Raw genomic sequence first — 22,481 nt, forward strand, 5'->3', positions numbered from 1 at the left:
AAATGAATAATGCCTTGAGATGAGATTGGCCAGAGGTGCCAGCTGCCCTTAACCAGCATTTCCTCTTTATTTCTTCCACATTTTATTACACACTCTGTTCTCTATTACCGTTTGCCTTTAATTCATTTCATATAGGCATCTGGTGCAGAATAAGCCTGATCAGATAGATATAGACATAAAAGCCGACTCGCTCAACAGGAGTCAATTCACTTCTGATATGTGTGAAGCTGAAACATTTACCCTTACCAAAGATCACCAGCAATTACTTTTTTTATTGGATAAAAGGTCAGGTCGTTTTTGAAGGTTACACATTCATTTTGATGATAATGTAATGTCATTCAACTACCAACATATTGATTCTGATAAACTTGAATCTCATGAATGAAACTTTATTTTTAATAAATTCGAATCATTTATAATTATTGATATTAGATCAATAAATTAATTATATTATATCATTTTTATTTCTACTATGGAAAATCAATGGGGACCATTATTTGGGTGAACTATTCCTTTCAGCCTACAAGCAGCAGTAATAAATCTGCAAACTTGAACCTTTTGCTTTTACCAACAGAATCCCTTATTTTTTATCTTAGCATAGCCTAAACTACAGTATATTCCCACCCACAACCTCCTACTTGTTTTGTTCTTCTAACACCTGAGACCAGGTATTCTGCAAACACTGCTAGTGCAAAAGTGTGTTGGTGTTGTAATTCCCGTAGAACAGTTGCGTTTCATTGGCGGTGCAAAGGTCATAGGTTTGAATCTCAAGCAATTCTTTCTACTATTGTAGTGGACGATTGCTAACATTGGAACAAAGAATTGTATAAAGGTTTAAAACGACCTGAGGGTGAGTATATGATGCCAGATTGTGGATCATTTTGGATGAACTATCCCTTTAGGCCCGATTCACATTTTGCGTCTTTTCCACACGCATATTTGTATTTTTACTGTAGACGCGTGGCAGGCACGCGCAAATAGGGGGCGACGCGCGCGCACTTTTCTAGGCGTGCCACATTGAGATGGAAATAGTTACACTTTTCGGAGTTACACAGTCTAAAACCGTGAGCCGCGTCAAATGACTCACGGTGTGCGAGTCATTTGACGCGGCTCACGGTTTTAGACACAAAATAATGTAACTTATTGTCATGAGCAGATGAGAGCTTCTGAGGGTGTCTTCAATAACTTGTAGAGCAGTAGCACCATGTCTCAAATTAACAAAGTGAAGTAGACAACCAGCTGCAGCCATGCAGGACTGAAATTTTAAAATCTAATTGTGAAACGCTGTACCGTAACATTCACGCAGTAATTACACATGTGGCCACTGTGTTGTGATTGTTTACCGCTAGAGTCTGTATTTTCAGAGTGGCATTTATCGAAGCAGCTTAGAGGAGTAATTGTTAAGGAAACAGACTGTGACGCACAGAAAGTGACAGCGCAGGCAAACAGTAGACACAGCATGAAACGGGAAAATGTTCACACATGCCTCCACTCTCATTAAGGCCAGCATAACACTTGCTGATATTTTCAACTGATTTTTTATCGCAAACCCTGTTTTTGTAGATCGAGAATAGGAGTGGGCTTGCACGGTCGAGTCTCTCAGTTGGTGGCTGATAAGCGCCCCTTCTCGATGATGCCCAACATGTTTGATATTGTCACAAAGCTGCCGGTTCAGGCTCAATTTTAGTAGTAGTATCCAATGAGTTTCACAAGGAGCCATCGTCTGGTCTGCATATTGCTTTTATTAACAGATTGAGAACATTTTTGGAAGGTTTAAAAGTAAGGTACAGCACTGGACAGAATTTCATTTCAGCAAGATGGTCTTATTATCAGGTTGATGATACGGTTTCCATAACAGGCAACAATTATCGCTGTTATCTAATCATGGTTCATCTGTGGAAATGTCGGAATCCCCCATTCTTCAACCGTGAGGCTCAGGCAAATGAATTGTCGATGGATGTAATTGTATTGATGCTTGATATTCAATGGTTTGAAGTCGAGATGACAATTGTCTCGCTTATTACAGTGCTAATTAAAAGCTATGACCAAAGATGAACACATTTGAAGATGTCTTAAAATTACACCTTCCCTGAACAATGTAACCTAATTAGCTCGATAAATCCATAATTCAGCATTGTGAAGATGTCATTCCGGTCGGCTCATGTCTGATCCCGGAGCTTCCTTTTTGAACTGAACCTTGCATTTAAAAACATTTTATGTTCTGCCATCTCAAGACCAACAAAAGGTATATGCCATACAGTATAATTTACTTTAAAGGTTACTTTAAAATCTACTTTCCGATAATCATATGAAATAGATTTTGTCATCCACCCACACATTCTCATTCTCACTTTCTCTCTCTCTCTCTCTCCTGCGAAGTTAGGCTACTAAAATTTTAAACAGGTGTGATAGAGAAAACAAAACGGATCTCACAGACCACAGAGGCTTTCCTCTGCACAGGGACAGCTCGGTAAACCTGGATAAACTAAACCAACTTTCTGGTTGAAGAGATGAAGTGGACACCAACAGTTAAGCAGAGCTTCACTTTCAATTGTCTGGGTAGTGGAGTGACTGAGCTGCCTGCCTAACGGAGCAAATCTAATTGCTTTGACCTCCATGGAATTGTCTTGTTGTTTAAAATCTAATGGAAGGTTGCGCGTAACGTGGGATAAGCCACCCAGACACAGTTTTCACCTTATCAAAAACATTTGGGAGTAACTAAGAAATGAAAAAAGTTTTGTTGCTGATGTGACCATAGATGTTTTACAAACCTTTAATATTGTTTAAGTTTTATTTAGGTTTAGTTAATGCTTAAAGTGCCTTCACTTAAACTTATCAGATTATTGCTGATGTAATATTTTTACAACATTATATTTTTTCAATAAACAAAAATATTGAAATAGTTTTAGTTTTTGAGAACAATAATAACCTTGTTTCAAAATTGAAAGACATTCTTTCAAATTAAGCAAATTCTCATTTCTGTTATAAAGTTGCACAACCCTGCTTCTGATTTCGGCTTTTCTTTTAGTCATTTAAAGGCATTTACATACCTGCATAAATGGGATGTTTGCAAATCTGAATAAAATCGCTTGTGGTCTTGCTGTTTCATCGAGCCCTCTGCAATTATCTGGAGACGATAATGACTTGGATCGGATGTTGTGTTATTTCATCAGGTCAAGTTAGCCGTATTTACCACAGGCAGCCATCTGCCATGCCCTAGCATGCACAGAAAGGCTGACTAGCCTTGTGGTTGTAGGAAGAGACTATCATGGACTGCTCACTGGCAGCTCCGGGTGCACAGATGCCCACTTGAAGCAGAAATATGTGAGAAAATAGAAGAGCTTGTTTAAATCTCTGCCTGACACGCCAATCCGTCGGCCCTTAGGTTTGCCGCCAAGGCTACAGTGTCGGTTTACTCGCATAGTTTTAATTCGTTTTAAGTCAACACGCTGAGCGCTTATGGTGGAAATAAACTGACATATGCACAGGCAATATAAGACTCCTGCGAATCCAAGATTGACAGACTGGAGCTTAAAGGAATATTACACTTACAAATGAAAATTGTATTGTTTACTCGTGTAATTTTGACTCACTTTGGATCCAACATAGAGGAAGAAAATGATGACAAAAGTTTCATTTTGGTGAAGTGTTCATGATCATCGTTTAAATTTACAACACAGTTGCAGACTGCTGCTTTTTTAGTTAGAATATAGTGTCCAGGTCAATCTTTATTCAGCTCGACATACCTGGCATCATCTCATGTTCTTCTTCATTCGTATTTCTTTCACTCTATTTCATGCTTGCGCTTAAACAGTCTAAGGCAGCCATGTGCTGTCAGTTGCTCTGAAACACACAAACCCACTTGGAAAAGCCCTTTAAGTTAAACAAGCATACGAGTGGATGTGCTGTGTTGCCTCAAGCAAATCATTTTTTCCTTCTGTTATTTTCTCATTGCAGAAAAAGCACTTTGCTATATACTGTACGGTATATTACAGACATGTACAGTAAGCATCATTCAAACAAAGAGGTCTTTGTGACCTAATTGATCTGTTTGGCATCATGGTTTTGACATAAAATAAATGGATATTGCAGCCATGACAGTGCTTTGAAAAGAGGCATTCTATATATAAAAGAATCAGTTTAACCCTGCTGGGAAAAATAACTGACATATGTAGATGATAGATACGTGTAGATGTGCGCGTGTGCATATAGTCACTAGGCATGCCCATAGAAAAGTGTTTGACTATGTTTACATGAATATTTTTCTTGTCTAAGGACATGCACAGTGAGTTTGATGACAGGCAAAACAGTTGAGGTGAAACATTACTTCTCCCAGAAGGCTTGTGCTAAAATTCTTATCATGGCTGCCACAGAGGTTTAGCCTGCTCACTGTTGCAGTGGTGCCAGACCTGCCTCAGAGGAAAGACACGTACACCCCCATTCCACACTCGGGCCCCCGGCACCGAACACAACCTGGTAAATTTTGATTCGCGAGACCAACACCTAACAGACATCAGCGAGCCGGCCTGTGTTTTGAAAAGCAGACAGGTGTGTATTATTTACTGTGGCCCGCGGAAGGCCAGACCTCGCTGTGAATCTGTAAACAATTGTTGAGGCCAGGTCAGAGGCAATGGAGAACTTGGAGAGAAAGACAAACAAAGAGAAAAAGACTCTTAAATGGAACAGAGCCAGTGTGTGTGTAATAAAACTGCTACTCAAACCTGAAGCTGTTTGGAAGTTAATGAATCGCCCAGCAAATGAGAGTAAACTCCACATGACGAAAAATATGATTTCAATAGATATACAGTTTTAATACAGGATTGAAAGATTTCATTTAAAAGATTAGTTCACTTAAAAATAAAGCACAGCATGATATATTTCATGCAGTTGTGTACTTACACTATCCCAAATTTTCCCAAGAATGTGCAAATCCAGAGAAATTCCTATTTAAAATAATGACCTGTCCCTTGTCTCCCTTGTATTTGTAATTTGCCGCCTAACGTAGCATAACATTCAACGTTTCTTGCAAGCAAATTCATTACGATGACATGAAATAAAATTCATTCATTACCTCCACGCCCGCCGATAGGGGGGGACAAACGGGTCTGTTGTCCCGGGCCCAGGATAGGGGGGGCCCAGAACTGGGCCCTCATTAAATTATGGAATAATTTAAAAAAAATGTTTTAAAATAGGCATATTTGTGGAAAAAAAAAATATATTTGACTTGTATAAAGCTTTTTATTTGTTTTCTTCCTAAGAGAAGAAGAAAATAGAGGCCTTAGAGATTTTCTAAACAAATATTTAAAAAAAGGTGGTGACGGTGAAGCTGGAACTAGTGAAGTCAATGTAGAGCAAGGTAAGAAACAGCGCAGCCAACGTTTACGAGCTTTGCAGTGTTAATTTCGTCAGACGAGACTAGAATATGTTCGTCAACGACCTTTTTTTTCATGACTAAGACGAGACGATGACAAGACGGCACCACTGTCCAAAAACGCTGACTAAGACTAAATTAACATGCATTATTGTTGACGAAAAAAGACGAGACGAAAATGTTTTGCATAAAATAAAAACTAAGATAAAATCTCTCTTCATTTTCGTCTACAATCGTCTCTGCTTTTTCATCAGCTGTTACGCCTTTAAAATATTCAGAACGAGTTTCGCGGCTTTGCGCTGTTGCTCAAGTTACAGGTCTCATTGTGTGTTCACATCGAGCGCGAATGAGGCGTCAAGCGCGAGTGATTTACATGTTAAGTCAATGCAAAGACGCGATAGACGCGCTTGCGGCGCGAATAGCGCGAATGACTGTGTGTTCACATCGAGCGCCAAAGAGGCGTCGAAAACGCGCTATTCGCGAGTAGTTGGACGCTTGAACATTTTGTGTTTACTCGCTTCATTCGCGCGTGAAATTCGCGTCATTCGCGCCGCCTCATTTGCGCTATTCGCGCCGCAAGCGCGTCTGCCAGCGCGTCTATCGCGTCTTTGCATTGACTTAACATGTAAATCACTCGCGCTTGACGCCTCATTCGGTTGGAAACTCATTTGGTTAGTTTTTTTTAACTTAAAATAACCCTCAATGGTTTGGATTTTGCTTTCTGTTGCAAATCTTGCCTTTGAACTTGATTGTTTAATTCATTCCTAAAGTGGACGTTTCAGCAGCTGTAGTAAGTTTTAGTATCAGCAGCTGTAGTACAACAGAATTGTTAATTGTTGAGCCTTGTTAAAGCGTTGTTAAATCTTATTTATTATTTCCCAAGATCAACATAGTCTGTAAATAGGTTGCAGAGAAAGGTGTGAGGAGAGGAGAGGAAGAGCAGAGGAGAGGAAGAGGAGAGGAACATGAGAGGGAGAGCAGAGGAGAGGAAGAGCAGAGGAGAGGAACATGAGAGGAAGGGCAGAGGAGAGGAACAGGAGAGGAAGAGCAGAGGAGAGGAACATGAGAGGAGAGGAACAGCAGAGGAGAGGAACAGCAGAGGAGAGGAACATGAGAGGAAGAGCAGAGGAGAGGGAGAGCAGAGGAGAGGAAGAGCAAGGGAAAAGGAGAGATCTGGGCACGGGGGGCCCATCTAAGATTATCTTGTCCCGGGCCCAGGCAAGACTGTCAGCTGGCCTGATTACCTCGTCCGTGAACATGATGGTGAAACATCGTGTCCCATAATTCGACTCCCGTACGAAACGTCATTTAGCTTTGCCTTTTGTTGTTGTTTCGAAAGTGCAACATCTAGCGGTCCAAATTTACATATTGTGGCTTTAACCTTCTTATCGTGCTAGGTTATAAAGTTCATGTTTATGCTTACTGAGGCTTGCGCTTGTCATTTTACTGGTATTTGCATCTTTATTTAATGCCCAAATAAGTACCTACCTATTGACCGTTAAAACTGTGCGTTCTATATAGGATGAGTGGGAGTAGTATGAATACATTTCGGACATACTACATCCGCCATGTTTTACTGTGACCGGTATGCTCTTTGACCTATGACAATTAACAAACGTTCGCGTTGATAAAACCATAATCACAAGAAAAAAATGATTTTATAGGTATACTACATTTGAAAGATGGACATCTGTATTAGATTTCCTTTCGAAATTTTCGAGTACTGTCCAACCAATGCACACAAATCTTAGCGAAATCTGTAGACCATCTGGGTATTTCTCACCTACTGTTTTTGCATACTGAGGTTGCAGACATACTATTCATTCTCACCTACTGTATAGTATGGAAGTAGGCGATTTTGCATGCAGAGCATGTCTGAAACACTGCGCTAATTTGCGCTGTTCTTGGTAGATTGTCATTATGGGAATGCGTTTCGTTTGTAAACCACCCACAGAAATTTTCACTCCCATCTGCGCGTTTTCTAAATTGTGATCTCGCACTATTTTGCTATTTGCCCCCAAATCTGTAAAATGTTTCTCTGTTTTCCATGGAAATCTCTTTTTGCCATTAAATGGTTAAAATGTTGCCAGACGTCACTTGCAGTTTAGCGAGATTCTTCCAGTCTCAGCAAATTGAGCAGCAAATTGGAGGATATAAGGTTGAATTAACAACAGGAAGTCATGTGAAGAGAATAACAGCATTGCAGAGTACGAGAAAGAGGGAGAGAGTGAGAGAGTAATCACTATTCCTTTTTCCTTAAAGAAAGTAGTGTGGAGATCCGGCCACTTTCACTATAGTATTAACCAAAAATGAGCAATCACTAAAAAACCTCTCAAGTTTGTGACTGGTCTATAGCGTGCCATTGGACCTCCCTGAAAACAAAGCAAGGGGCGGGTGCTTGCTCCCTGGGACAGCACTACAAATACGCATACTATCCGTCCCACCTTATTATCTGCGAGGCGAGCTTGTGAAATAATATTTTTGGCGGAGCAGTGCCCATATAAACAAAATGACATGATCCCCATTGCATTACACCTGAGAAGATTTGACTGTGAGATTGGTAGTCGAATCAGGCTTCTCCTATCAAAGCATCGACTCTTCGACTATTCGGGGTCACCCCTAAAGTAAATAATGACAGAATTTACATTTTTGGTGAACGATCCCTTTAAGTGTATATTGTCATAAAAAAAATCTGGAAATTGCATGGAGGCAACAGTTCTGATCTCATCCAACATATGACTGTGTATGTTTTAATGCTTGTGGGTCACAACAGAGGACAAATAATATGTTTTGGATGGGGGCGATGCCCCCTCTCCCCTATTGTGGCCATCACACTGTGTTGTTAATGAATTTGGCCCCCCACCCCAGACCTCCACAGGTCTACAGGTCCGTAGGTCTCACCTGATGGAAAGGAGCACATAGGTCTCGCTCCTCCCTCACACCGAGCACATTACAAAGCCCATCTGGCGCCCTGTGCCCCACGCCAAGTACAGACCAGTCCGTCAGGACAAGGTCATGTGTTGCCGTATGTTCTGGCTCCCCAAAGGCCCAACACCTGAGTTCAGAACAGTGCACTACAGTGCCAAATAAAGGTGTCACTGGAGGAAATTTGATCACAGAGAGAGAAATTAAGAGAGAGAATAATAAAATAAAATCTGGTAACAGAGTTCAAGGACACACTGTTATACAAGTAAATTCAGCTAAAAAATGTTAAGTGACTTATTCAGCTCATGAAATGAACTAAACCAAACCGTATTCGTAGTGAAATGATTTAAAAAACCCTTTTTTCAAAGGACAACTATTGTGATGACTTTCTATTAATTTTCTGAACATTAATTGTGACCGCTCTGCTAGCACCATCTTTAAAGATGGAAATGAAATGAGTAATAACTACAGAGATGTTTATATACAAGAATATTTTGTTGTATCACAATATCATGCTTTTCTATATGCTAGAAACATGGCAAACACACTTGTCTAAAATGTTGAATGTGTCCCAGCACATTGATTCTGTCATGCACTGAGGATTATTTTACAGATTTACTAAAAGAGTGACACAAGAGGTAAAACCTATGACTTAGAAAGCAGTTGCGGAATGAAAACTAGACAGAAGAATAAAATAGCTTGAACTGAGACTGCTGCTAAAACCTTTTATTATTCAACACATATCAATAAACCTGCAATTTGCAGTTCCTGGTGTTTGACAGAGAAGTCACATTTTCCATAATGCACACGGTCAGGTTCTGATAAAGAATAGCGATTTGTGGAGCCTATAGAGCCTAGAGTGGAATGAGCCGGTCTGTTCCCTGTCTAAATGAACATACAATGCCCTATTGAAAACAGAAAATCACTATGAACATATACTATACCAAATTAAATAACAAATGACAAAAAAACATATACACATATATATAGTCCTATACAAAAATTATTACATATTGTATATAATGCAATTTGGAAACATGCAAGGAAATACCTAAATGCAAATGCCAAACATAAACAGAAGCAATAGAGCATAAAAGGTTAAGTATTAAAGTGATTAAACTGGCTTTTGTGGAATGACATGATTTTATTCATATTCATATTTACAAATATGTGACAGTTTATGGTTCCTAAGAAATGTAACACACAGTATTTATCTTGTATTCAAAACTGCTTGTTTGGTGCTTTTGAATTAAAAACAATCAATGCAGACAAATATTATTATTAATAAATAATTCCAAATATAAAAAAATCAAAAAATATAAATTATGAAAAAATATTTTGTTTTAGTATTGTTTTCATTGTCATTTAAATGGCACTCTGAAATTTGTTATGTATGTTTTTGTTCAAGGAAGCAAAACAGTATAAACTATACCATTGCTTAGCACAACTCAGCACTGCACATGGTTACTTTCGATGAGATATCAACAGGAACTATATTGTTAAAGTAAATTCTATGATTTACAGAGCAAGTGTCCGGAATTCTGAAGGATTGGATTAGGGTCCTGCCTCACCTGTTTCTAATTATTTTTCTGCCAGCGTCCGGGATGGTTTCACTGTGGCCCGATTGTCCTTCCCCTTTCTAAGTTCCCTATTGGTATTCTGTCACTTTGAGCGTTGCTGAATGGGTACCGAAGTGTGACGGACAGTGGCCGTGTCAAACACACAATGGCACACATTTAAAAACACACACACTTTCCATTTTCTCTTTTTCACTCTAACTTTTATGAATTCGAATACAACAATGAGAAAATAAATCTCTAACCTAACCTACAACTAACACATCAAAATAAATGTCAGAAAAAAGTACTAACTGTACTTTATAAGTTACAATAGCTGTCACTGGGGTGGTACCCTTAAGGGTCCCTTTATGTCCCGCTACAGGTACAACACATAAAATATTGACCTTTTTTGGGAACGTAATTGTACCCCAAAGTCACCCTTTTGTGTACCCAAAGATACAGTTAAATGTTTTGTTTTCCTAATATTTATCTACCTTCTATTTTTTGTCGGTATTCGTTTACTTTTTTATAAATATTACCATTCTGACATGGCTTGAATGCACCAATAAACCTGCTTGGTAACAGAGACAGGTGTTGTATCTCAGGGCAAGTATATACCTAATAACTGTTGGGAAGAAAAGGCATTTAATGTGTGCTATTCCGAAAGCTTATGCACCTTTCAAAAGCCCAGATTTTGACTAGTTTCATGTCATTACCACCACAACATGGCTATTTAATACAGCGCAGCTTGCATTTACCCAGAGATACACGCTGCAAGACATTTGCGCTCTTATGTGTCTACCGTTAATTTCTCTCTTGCTTCGCTCTCTCTCCATCTCTATGCACTGCTCTCTGTTTCTCTCGCTCTCACCACCTGTCATCTCCTGTCATCCCCCTCCTCTTCGTGATTATTGCACCGGTAGTCTTCAGTGGCATGTTTACACAAACTACTTAAACGGACCTGTTTTTTTGTCAGCCATGTTGTGCAGCTCAGCTTTTAATTAGCCCTTTGTCTGTGCGGCATGCATTCTTATTATTTCTCCTTTGTGCGTGCTGTGTTTTTTCCAAAGGCTTGAAAATTGGTCACTTAGGGAGCCTCACACAGCCAGCATGCGTCTGAGGGAGATTCTTTAACCTTTATTAATGTACAGTCCAGGTGCCGGCTAATAGTGACATCATTTCTCACAAGTAGTTCATATTTTCGAATGCTGCTACAATTTAAAAACCCACATCTGATGCTGTTGGGACGCTGATGTAATGACATACCAAGACGGTTGATTCGGCACATGACAGCATTTTCGATCAGTCAACTTTATCTACAAGGTCAAAGCCCCAATTTTTCCTAATACGAGCCAGCTGGCAAAAGTCCACAGTGTGATCGAATTTATAATCGATAGACATACGTCCCCGTCTCCCATTTTGTTGATTGTCATAATTTAAGTGAGTGTGATCCACTGACAGTTTGGGATTAATGGAATGGTTTTAAGAGAGACATTTGGAATACTGATGATGACACCTTTAAGATAAAGTACGGATCAGCGAAAAATGCGATTCCACGCTCTGCGGCACTGGAATAGAGCATCGCGGAGATGATGTATATTTGTAGGGCAACCCTAAAGTTAGTACCACACTGGTTCCCTCGGCTAAAAGCCTATGAATTTTCTCCATGGACTCTTGAAAGATCACAAAAAATAAGATCTGCGATGAACAAAGGGTTATGATACTTACAAGTGTTGTCTATCAAGATCATATTTACATATTAACACAATTTTTTTAAATTTTTTAAGCTTATAACAGTGTACAATGCCCGAACATGATGCTACAGTATAAACAGACTTCAGTGTGTTCGCTCGATATCAACGTCATCTCATACTCAACTTTTTCAAACTTTATTAACAACGTGTTCCATGGTAAGTAATTACTCTGTGAATGAATATCCACCCACGTTCTTAGTGTTTTGTGTCCACGTTGCATTACTTGTGAGGTTTTTAATGTGTGATTATGTTTAATGTCGCCGCCAAAGGATATAGTAGTTTTATTACACGGTTCATTGGAATGCTTGATTCTGATTGGCCAGTTGCGACACTTGCACTTTGCAGTTCGTTATTCCCGGATAATAATCTCTCAAAACACACGGTAACCCGGATGCAGTAAATCATTTTGACAATTTCTTTTTGACAAATTTTTAATACCATGTATGACATGGTTGAAATGATTAAACCAAATTGCCTGTTTGTGACACTTAAAAGTCATTTCTTACCTTAAAACCGAAAGTAAACAGCTTTTCCTCGCGGAAGGTCAGCATTCGGTCAAAATTAGCTAATAATATTTCATATTCACATTTCATGTCCAGTTTCCCACGGCAAGTAACAGTGTAATAAGCGAGATAATGTACAAGCAGCCGGTTGTTAATAAGCCCAGACAGGCTTATATCTAACTGGAGTGTGCTATGCCATTGAATAAACTTATTTAGAGGTTTGGTTAACCACAGATCTTATTTTAGGTGTTTAACAAAAACAACATTAACTTTTTGGGGCGATGAAACCGGAAGTGCTAAAATGCTAACTCGCCTCTTTGTTTTGCATACAAAAATACGTCATCTCTACGGTACTCTAAAACAGGGATGAGTTGTTCATCTCTGTGAGGAAAAGACTGATTTTAGTCAGATGTGGCTATTAGTATAAGAAAGGGCTGAAGAGAGCAAGAGTATAGGATGTCGAGAACAGAATCAGTTTCTCAGCGGTAGGTACTTACAGGTCACCTTCCTTGCTCTTTACTCAAATTATTGTCAGTCTTATTTCATGACCACGAATTCTCCATTGAGACAGAAAGCACACGCAAGGATTCAGGTTGTGAATAATAAGAAATTTAAACGACTGCGAAATGACAAAAGGCTTAATAAGTGTCAAAGACGGTTTAAATATGTCTCCCAGGAAATGGGAGACACAATTCCAAAGGTCAAAAGTGAGCTGAAAAGGAAGTTAATTTAATCACAGCAGTTTATATGGAAGGCTGTAAAGGCGTAGAGAAAGTAATCCGATAATGATGAAACTGGAGAGTGTTTCATTTCTTTAAAACTCCACAGTAGTTTTGAAACACGATTACTTCACATGGAGACAAATCCTTTCTGAGGTTCCATTAGTGTGTGCCAGAACAATATCTGGTTTTAAAGAAATAGTTCATCCCCCCAAAAAAATCTAAAATTTCATCCCCCTTACGTTGTTCTGTGGAACACGTTAAGAGATATCGTTATGTTACTTTTTTACACGAAACAAGATAATTTGGTAAACCTGAACAGGAAGTGACTGTTTACTGCACTTTATTGATGTTCAACACAGACTTTGTTTTAGTCCTGAGCTGATATTACCCACTTTCTTAAACATTTGAACTCCCACTTGCCTTTCTGAACAAATATTGACCTGTCATCGAACAGGGTTTGTCTTCTTTAGGCGATCAGCTCTTTCATAAAGACATTCATCTTGTCTTTCAAGTTCCTCACACTGATGCATACAACAATCTCTATCAGCACGTTCACTGCATTAATGGCCTGTGCGAGCCATTGATTTCTAATTACACTGAAGTCCACTCTGGGGATAAATATTGTGTGGCGCGGCCATCTTGTGGCTTATTGTAATCAGAGTTAGTATTGATTGGCTGTCTGGGCTGCAGAAGTAATCTGTTTTAAATACACTGGGACCAGAGAGAATGGGGCAGAGCGGTCTGTGCTTTGACTGTGGAATGGGCTCGGCCTCATTCCTGTGAGAAATGCAGAACAACTAAAGGAAACTGCACTGCTTGCACACCCACATTGAGCAAGTGAGGCCACAAATGTGAACACTGTGTAGATTGTATTTTCAACATAAGAGGATATTGAATATGTATCGCGGTGATGTTCTTAGCTTTGTGTGAGACACCTAGTCTTTGTTTTAAAAATGTGTTCGCTAGCCTGCTTCCTTCTAATGCAGATTTGAAGTCATTTAAGTATTATGTATGAATTCTTTAAGAGATGCCTAACCAGGTTTTAAGCATCAACATGTTTTATTCTTTTTTTATTATATTCTATCTGTTTAACAACAATGGCTCGACCAAAACAGAATTTGCACTTTTCCTGCCTTCATTTTTTAGATACAATCAAATTAGCTTTACAAGTCATCAAAATGTTTACCTGTAACTTGCAAGTTAAACAGTTTTTGCAAGTTACTATTTGTGTGTCTTTTAAGTGGGAAATATGTGAAACTGGTTCGTAAATGGTGATTATACTTGCATTGCTGTTTGGTGTTCCTATAGTGGCAGTGCAATTACAGTTTTTTAACTGTAGTAAATGTCTGTATATGTGGGTGGTTCCAGAGTCCACCCACAGCCAGACGTATTCTAGCTATCAAATTAATTATATATGTCCGGCCATGGCTGGCAAATTGTTTTTGACAAAATGCATTCCAGTACAATCCTATCAACTGAACCTTTGTCTGCTCGCTTCCATATGATCATAAATAAGAGTCAAGGGGAACCTTCAGATTTTCTGAGTGGGCAGTGATTCTCTCCTCAGAGAGTGTGCATGTGGGTGTGTTTGAATTATGCTCTCCCTCTCTCTATAGTCTTACTACTAAAACAGCTGCTTTTAAACAAGCTCCACCCATTTTTGTCTCGTCTCATCACAGAATCTAGCAGCTGAAGGAATACCTCTGATTCTGTATAGAGCCACATCTGTGTGTCCTCTTTTTCAGCCACTGTTTTAACATCCACATAATTACCAATCACACTGAAGAATAATTCCAATCTTTTCACTGTCTTATTGTCTCAAAAAATTGGTTTATTTGAAATTGATGATTATTAAGTGTGCTTTTTGAGTTTTGGGGGCTATGAGTGTAGTACAGTCATTTATGGTATACACATGGTCTCCCTTGCATCCATGTAGAATACGTTTTTCAATGTCATAGGATATAAGCACAGTTATGCAGATATTCAGATTATTTACCCCGTGACGTATTCAGTTCCTTTCCACTTTAGCTCTGCAAACTCAAGGATGATTGCATTTTGATAGACGATTAATGTTAATGTCGGCTCATTAATGTTTGAAAAGACCTTTGACCGTGTCATTTATGCAACGCACCTGCAGTGCGGAAGTGGGACAGCAACCGAAAGGTCATGTGTACTTCCTGTCCCACTCCCTTCCATGTGTCACTTCCTGTCTCTGCATTTGATTTTATTATTTTCATTTGCGATTTTACGGCAGGTTAGGGGACAGAATATACAGAATGTAAAGTAAAAAATTGTGGCTTTGGAAACCCAACATGTGTGTGTTTAAAACCTTAAGCTGTATGTGTGGATTTAATGTAGCGCCATACGAAATGTCAGGTTATTGGTAGGCATAGAGAGGAGTAACTGACTATGTGTGTAATCCCCACACCATTTCCTTGGATTACACCTTGGAGTTTTTCCTTCTTTGTCTATTTTAAAGCAGCAGCCACAGAGACTCAGACTGATTATCATTTATTTCCCATCCCTTTATAGCAACGGTGGACTGAGAGCCTCTCATGAGAGGTCACTGACCTCCACCCTGGGAGACACTACAGGCTTATTGTTTCATTTATCATTTCTGTAACCAATCGAATTCATACTATCCCCATCTGTGGCCTTACTAACTACAACCACTGTTTGGTTAATCACCACTTATTACTGTAAGAGACACATGGGAAGGAGGATGCTTATGCCGTTTTTGTAATAGCATGTGTACATTTTGAATACATTTTTTTTTAAGATTTTATGGCAGTGAACATTTAGGAATCCACTGGATGGTGTATAACATAGACTGCAGAGTAGGGGGCAGCTAAATTATTTAAATCAAATTAAGTTAGCTACTATGCATATTTAGTGTTCAAGGCCTCATCAAACTCATGGAGTTTCACAGAAAAAATTCAGTCTGTAGTTTATGTAGCACATTACTGGTTGTTTTACCACTCATTGAATGGCCGTTTCTTAAAGGCACAGTTACAAAGAAATGGGCTGTTCAATTTTATGGGTCAAAAGCCATTATTATTATCACCAGACCTTATAATAAGAAAAGTGTATGATATAACCCCTTTAAAGTCTGCAGTGTAGTTTCCTGACAACACTCATTGAAAACGTAAAGTGTTCAAGGTTCACTTTATTTTACATTTGCATAATTACATACGTCTAGCCCTACAAGTTTCATTGCAAATCAGATGTTATAAAATCATGGTACAGAAAGATGCTATTAATACTTTGATCTTATCAACCTCTCTCTTGCAGGCTTTTTCATATGTCTCTCTCTCCCGATCTTTCTTACCTAAAGTCTTTGTCTAGTAGTGGAAAACCATCAACCAGTTAGTCTGGGTTTTTCAATATGTATTGAAGGATTTATCCTCATTGTGTCATTGCATACACATGACCTCAGATCTGGTCTCAATCAGGAGTCTAGACTTTTTACATTTCTGCAAATCAAGACATTGCAATTATTAACTTTTTATATCTGTCTTTATCGTGTTTTTATTATGCTTTATTTATTATTACGATCTCTCTGTCATGGTTCTGTCCTCTTTAGTCTTGGTTTTCTAGTCTAGTGGCAGAATCATGACAGACTCCCGTGTTTTGTGTGGAGAGAAAGATATTATTGTCAATAAGGACATAATATGCGTTCTCTCCAGTCTCGTCTTTTGTCCCCACCCCTCTTGTTCCTAGTATTGCTTTCCACCTGTGTCTCTTTACCCACACCTGCCCATTGTTATCTCCTTTATTAGTCTCCCTATTTAATGCCCTTATGTCTATTGTCTTGTGCTCGTTCGTTGTATTCGTATGCCTAGTTGCTATATCGTGTTTTGGTTTACTGTAGAGTACCATGCCCCTTGTTTTGATGTTTTTGTAGTGAGTCGAGTCCTAGTATTTATTGCGTTAAACATCTTGTCTTTTGTTTTATGCTCCCTCGTGAGAAGTCTTTGTTTTTCTACCTTGCCTTAGTTAAGTTTTTCCCCCATTGTGGGTGTATTATTTGTCAATTATTAAAGTCCGTTTTTGCCTGCGATGGTTCTTCCGCAACGATCTATCGTGACACTCTCACTATCTAGTTAGGAATTCAATATGAATAGAAATGTCAAGCAGATTTGGCTATTTTAATTTCTAAATTAAATATCCGGGTATAAAAGGGAGATGGCGTGCTGCATTCATTCACCTTTTGTGCTGAGGAGCCTGAGAGCATCTCTTGACTGCTGCAGTGGGCGGCAAGTGTTGTGGCATGAGGGACACAACGTCTCGTTCCCTCCATCAGGAAACGGAGGTTACATATGTAACCGAGACGTTCCCTTTCTGTCGGTCTCTCGACGTTGTGTCGAACCGACAGATGGGGTTCCTATGGAAAACGCCACAGCACTATGCCGCGTTACAATCTTGACCAAAAGCGACGGTAACTGGCCTAGGCGTGTCAGACGCGAGCGCTAGCGCGAAATTGTAACCATCCAGTGGGTTTGGCGTCCCAGAGCTTTGGCAAAGATGAGAGGCACCTGCCCTCGGCCACGACAGCTCTACAAATATCTGCCAGAGAGGCGCCCTGAGCCAGTGCCCATGAGGAGGCCACACCCCGAGTGGAGTGTGCCCTCACTGCCAGTGGGCACGGGCAATCCTGTGATCGGTATGCAGTCGTAACCTCTGTTTGGAGACAGCCCTCCTTATGCTGACCTCCGAAACAGATAAAGAGCTGCTCAGAGCTCTGAAGCTCTGCGTGCGGTTTAGGTAGAGGCGCAACGCACGTACCGGCCACAACACGGACAGGGTTGGGTCTTCCTCCCCAGTGGGGAGCGCCTGCAAGTTCACCACCTGGTCCCGAAAGGGAGTGGTGGGAACTTTGGACACGTAGCCAGGCCGGGGTCTCAGGATCACGTGAGAATAACCGGGCCCAAATTTAAGGCAATCCGGGGATACGGAAAATGCTTGTAGGTCCCCTACCCTCTTGATGGAAGCGAGTGCCAGCAGGGGGACCGTCTTCATCGAGAGGTGAGGAAGAGCGGCCTCCTAGGGGCTCAAAGGGGGCCTCTGAAGGCCCGCCAGGACCACATTGAGGTCCCAAGAGGGAACGGAGCGCAGACGGGACGGATTCAGCCTTCTCGCGCCCCTCAGGAACCTAATGACCAGGTCATGCTGCAGAGGCTTGCCAGCAACTGGTTCGTGATGAGCGGCAATTGCGGCTACATACTCTTTCAGTGTGGATGGGGAGAGTTTACTCTCCAGCCTCTCCTGAAGGAAGGACAGCAAGTACCCGATCGAGCATTTCCGTGGGTCCTCTCCACGAGAAGAACACCAGGACGAGAAGAGGCGCCACTTAAAGGCGTAAAGCTGCCTCGTGGCTGGGGCCCTTGCCTGTGTAATGGTCTCTACCATCCTCGTCCCATCCAGAAGCCAGACATGGAGGTCCCAGAGGTCTGGTCTCGGATGCCACAATGTGCCCTTCCCCTGCAAAGTCAGAGGAATCGGCCAGGGGGGAGTTGTCGTCAAGAGCATTAGCTCCGAGAACCAAGTCCGGTTGGGCCTGTAAGGCGCAACTACTCAGACTTGATGCTCCTTTTCCCTGACCTTGCACAGGACCTGTGCAATGAGGCTCACTGGGGGGAAGGCGTACTTCCGCTTGTCCCGCGGCCAGCTGTGCGCTAGGGTATCTGTGCCGAGGGGGCCCTCGGTCAGGGAGTACCAAAGCAGGCAATGGGTGGTGTCCAGGGAGGCTAACAGGTCCACCTGCGCCTGCCCGAAAGAACACCAGGACGAGAAGAGGCGCCACTTAAAGGTGTAAAGCTGCCTCGTGGCTGGGGCCCTTGCCTGTGTAATGGTCTCTACCATCCTCGTCCCATCCAGAAGCCAGACATGGAGGTCCCAGAGGTCTGGTCTCGGATGCCACAATGTGCCCTTCCCCTGCAAAGTCAGAGGAATCGGCCAGGGGGGAGTTGTCGTCAAGAGCATTAGCTCCGAGAACCAAGTCCGGTTGGGCCTGTAAGGCGCAACTACTCAGACTTGATGCTCCTTTTCCCTGACCTTGCACAGGACCTGTGCAATGAGGCTCACTGGGGGGAAGGCGTACTTCCGCTTGTCCCGCGGCCAGCTGTGCGCTAGGGTATCTGTGCCGAGGGGGCCCTCGGTCAGGGAGTACCAAAGCAGGCAATGGGTGGTGTCCAGGGAGGCTAACAGGTCCACCTGCGCCTGCCCGAACTGCACCCAAATGAGCTGAACTGCGAGGGGGTGGAGTCGCCACTCTCTCCGAGGCGTCGACTGACGAGAGAGCGCATCGGCTGTCTGGTTCAGGTCACCGGGATGTGTGTGGCACGCATGGACTTCGTCACCTGTTGACTCCACAGGAGGAGGCGTCGGGCGAGTTGCGTTAACTGCCGTGAGCGAACGCCACCCTGGCGGTCGCTACGGCAGTAGTACTGTCCGACCTGCCAGCACCTACTGCCAGGGGCGCAAGTAGAACAGCTAACAACTCTTGGCAATTGAACAGGCGGGGGCCTGTCCACAGACCCGATACTGCATGCCCGTTGCACACCGCACCCCAACCCTGCGAGAAGGCGTCTGTTGACACCAGGACTCGCCTCGAGACCTGCCCGAGAGGGACTCCGGCCTGTAAAAAAAATGGTCATTGAAGACCAGGGGGCTAGGATGCGACGGCAGAGAGGCGTGATGACGATACGCCTTCTGCCTGTGTGCCACACTCTCCAGGGAACTCGTCTCTGTAGCCAGTGCTGGAGCGGTCTCATGTGCATCAACCCGAGGGGGACCACCCCCGCCGAGGATGCCATGTGCCCCAGGAGCCTCTGAAATAATTTCAGGGGGACCGCTAGTTGCTGAGAAGGCTCAAACAGTTCAGCACTGACTGTGCACGCTCTAGGGTGAGTCGTGCCATCATGGAGACAAAGTCGAGTTCCATACCAAGAAAAAAGGGAGCTCTGCGCCCGGGAGACCCGTAATCCCAATCGGTCGAGGTGCCGGAGCACCCAGTCCCTGTGTGAACACAACAGATCTCGCGAGTGTGCCAAGATAAGCCAGTCGTCAAGAAATTTGAGTACCCGCACACCACTCTCCCTGAGGGGAGCGAGGGCGGCTTCCACGACCTTCGTAAAGGCCTGTGGAGACAGGCCGAATGGGAGGACCCTGTACTGATATGCCCGTCCCTCGAAAGCGAACCGTAGGAACGGCCGATGACAAGGGAGAATTGAGACATGAAAGTATGCATCCTTCAGGTCGATGGCTACGAACCAATCCTGACGTCAAGATGCGCCTCTGCGTGAGCATCCTGAATGGCAGCTTCTGCAGGTGCTTGTTCAGGGTACGCAGATCAAGAATAGGGTGCAACCCCTCCGCCTTTCTTGGGGACGACGAAGTACAATCTCGGCCCGTAGTACAGGAGCATCTCTGCCTCTGCTGAGGTGAAGAGGATGCCCCGAAACCTGGGCGGAGGCCTGGCGAATTGGATCGCATAGCCGAGACGGACCGTATTCTGTAGCCACTATGACGGCTTGGAAAGTGCTACCCAAGCACCCAAAGACCGAAACGGGGACTAGAGGTACAATCTGCTTCATCGCCCCTGTGATGGGGTGGTTCGACAGCCAGCAGTGCCGGTCCCCCGCCGGGGGAGACCCCACGGGAAGGGACCAGCTCCGCTGTGTTTCCTGCCTGGCGATGGCGCAGCTCAACGCACCGTCGAGGTGAGAGTGCTGAGGGCTGGCTATGTTTATACTCTGCACTACGCGTCACTGTGACGCAAGGTCGAGTCGCCGAACACCGTCCGCAGAGGGTGAGAGCGGCTGTGAGAAAGACCCAGGGGGAACGAAAGCTCTTGTGAACATGTGGGCACCAGGCCCCCGAAGGGGCCCAGCAGATGTTGGGATGGGGCAGGAACCATCCCAGTCCGACCTGGCAGCGATGGAATGCTCGGGTCAGGCCCAATCTTGTTCTCCTTGGGTTCACCTCATCAGGAGCACTTGTACTTCCGCGGCGGCTGCTGATGAGACGGCAGACCTTTCCTTGACGTCTTCCTCCGGCTGGCCGCCTGAGGAGGGGGCGCCGGAACCGGGGACAACGACAAAGGTGGCCGGGGCTGTTTAGGAGCAGACCCCGAACGGGACCTCGACAGCCGGAAGGCGGCCGGCCCGCGGCGGGGCTCACCAAACAGCCCACCCTGCAAGATGGGAGCATCGAGAAAGCGGACCTTCTCTGCATCCCGCATCTGGGCAAGGTTGAGCCAGAGGTCCCTCTCCTGGACCACTATCGTTGACATCGTCCGACCCAGGGCCTGCGCCACCACCTTCGTCGCCCCTGAGGGCGAGGTTAGTGGTGTCGCAGAGTTCCTGCATTACCTTTGGGTAGGTCTTTCCTCGTGTAACTCTTTCACTGATGGACCTGCAGGACGGCCATGGTGTGAAGAGCGGGGCAGCCTGGTCCGCGGCACTGCAAACTCCCGACACCGGGGTGCCGAGAACCCACAAGCCGCGGACGGGAGGCTAGATCGGCCCCACCACCCGGGGTACGTCGACGTAGCCCCTAGCTGCCCCCCCATCGAGGGAAGAGAAAGTGACAGAGTCTGACGGAAAACGCACCAAAAAGGGGGCGTTCCCAATCTTACCGAGCTCCTCATGCACCTTGGGGACAAAAAGGCACCGGGGCCGCGCCACGCCCCGATGACCAATCGTCCAGCCGTGAGCACTGGCTGGGCGGAGCTGTGCATCGCCTGCGGATGCTCGCGGTGGCCCGAGAGCGCACGGCAGACATTACGTGGGGAAGGAGCAAGACGGCGAGGTGCCGTCTTTTAGGGAGTGGCTAGACGAGCGAGACAGGGCATGAACGGTCCGCGAGCCGGTGGCTGACGGATTTACGCTCACGGAAATCCCCATGTCACCCACGCTGCTCGCCGTCGAGAAATTAGCTCTTTTAAAAGTATTGTCATCAGATGCGAAGGCTCCAAAGAACAAAAGGTGAATGAATGCAGCACGGCGTCTCCCTTTTATACCCGGATATCCGGGGGCAGAGTCCGGCATGCAAATTTCATTCGCCAACTTCATTGCCTTTTCAAAATAGTCAGAAGATGATAGGTTCTCAAGTCAAACCCCATCTGTCGGTTCGACACAACGTCGAGAGACCGACAGAAAGGGAACCACACATTTAAACACAAGGGGTTTCTCATGAAAGGTCAAACCTGGATTTCTTTGGCCCCACTCCTTTAATTTATTTATTTTTCTATATTTTATATTTATTAAATAATTTATTTAATATTTTAGTCTACTTGGGTATTCTATATAACACTGGGCTCCAGGGCCCAAGCTTGCTCTCTTTCTCTCTCTCCCTCTCTCTCTCTCTCTCTCTCTCTCTTTCTTTCCCTCCTTGTCCGTCTCTCTCTCAGTAAAGCTGTCCCAGCCTCTTCACCAATCACATTTAGATTTAATTTTCATCCAGCCACCAGCTCAAGGGCACTTGAAAGCCTGTTTGAGGAAAGATCAGAGTGGCTGTTTTCTCACAAATGGAGAGCGGCCCTGCGAAAGGGCCTGCATGCAGCCATTCGGACTTAAATCGATTACATGCATTGTTTGCTCCTCCAGAAAATTGATGTCTGGAGTTTTCATTGTTTAGCAACATGG

At 43.4% G+C, this 22,481-nt stretch overlaps 1 protein-coding gene across 2 annotated transcripts in view; it reads left to right on the plus strand.

Moving 5' to 3' along the window:
- The window catches only part of erbb4b (erb-b2 receptor tyrosine kinase 4b), a gene marked incomplete at both ends in the record, with an annotated part of 235,030 nt that overhangs the window by 204,163 nt on the left and 8,386 nt on the right, over positions 1 to 22,481 (plus strand). The gene's annotated exons all lie outside the window — the stretch shown is intronic.

The sequence above is a fragment of the Barbatula barbatula genome (assembly GCF_947034865.1).
Source record: "Barbatula barbatula genome assembly, chromosome: 9".
Taxonomy (NCBI): domain Eukaryota; kingdom Metazoa; phylum Chordata; class Actinopteri; order Cypriniformes; family Nemacheilidae; genus Barbatula; species Barbatula barbatula.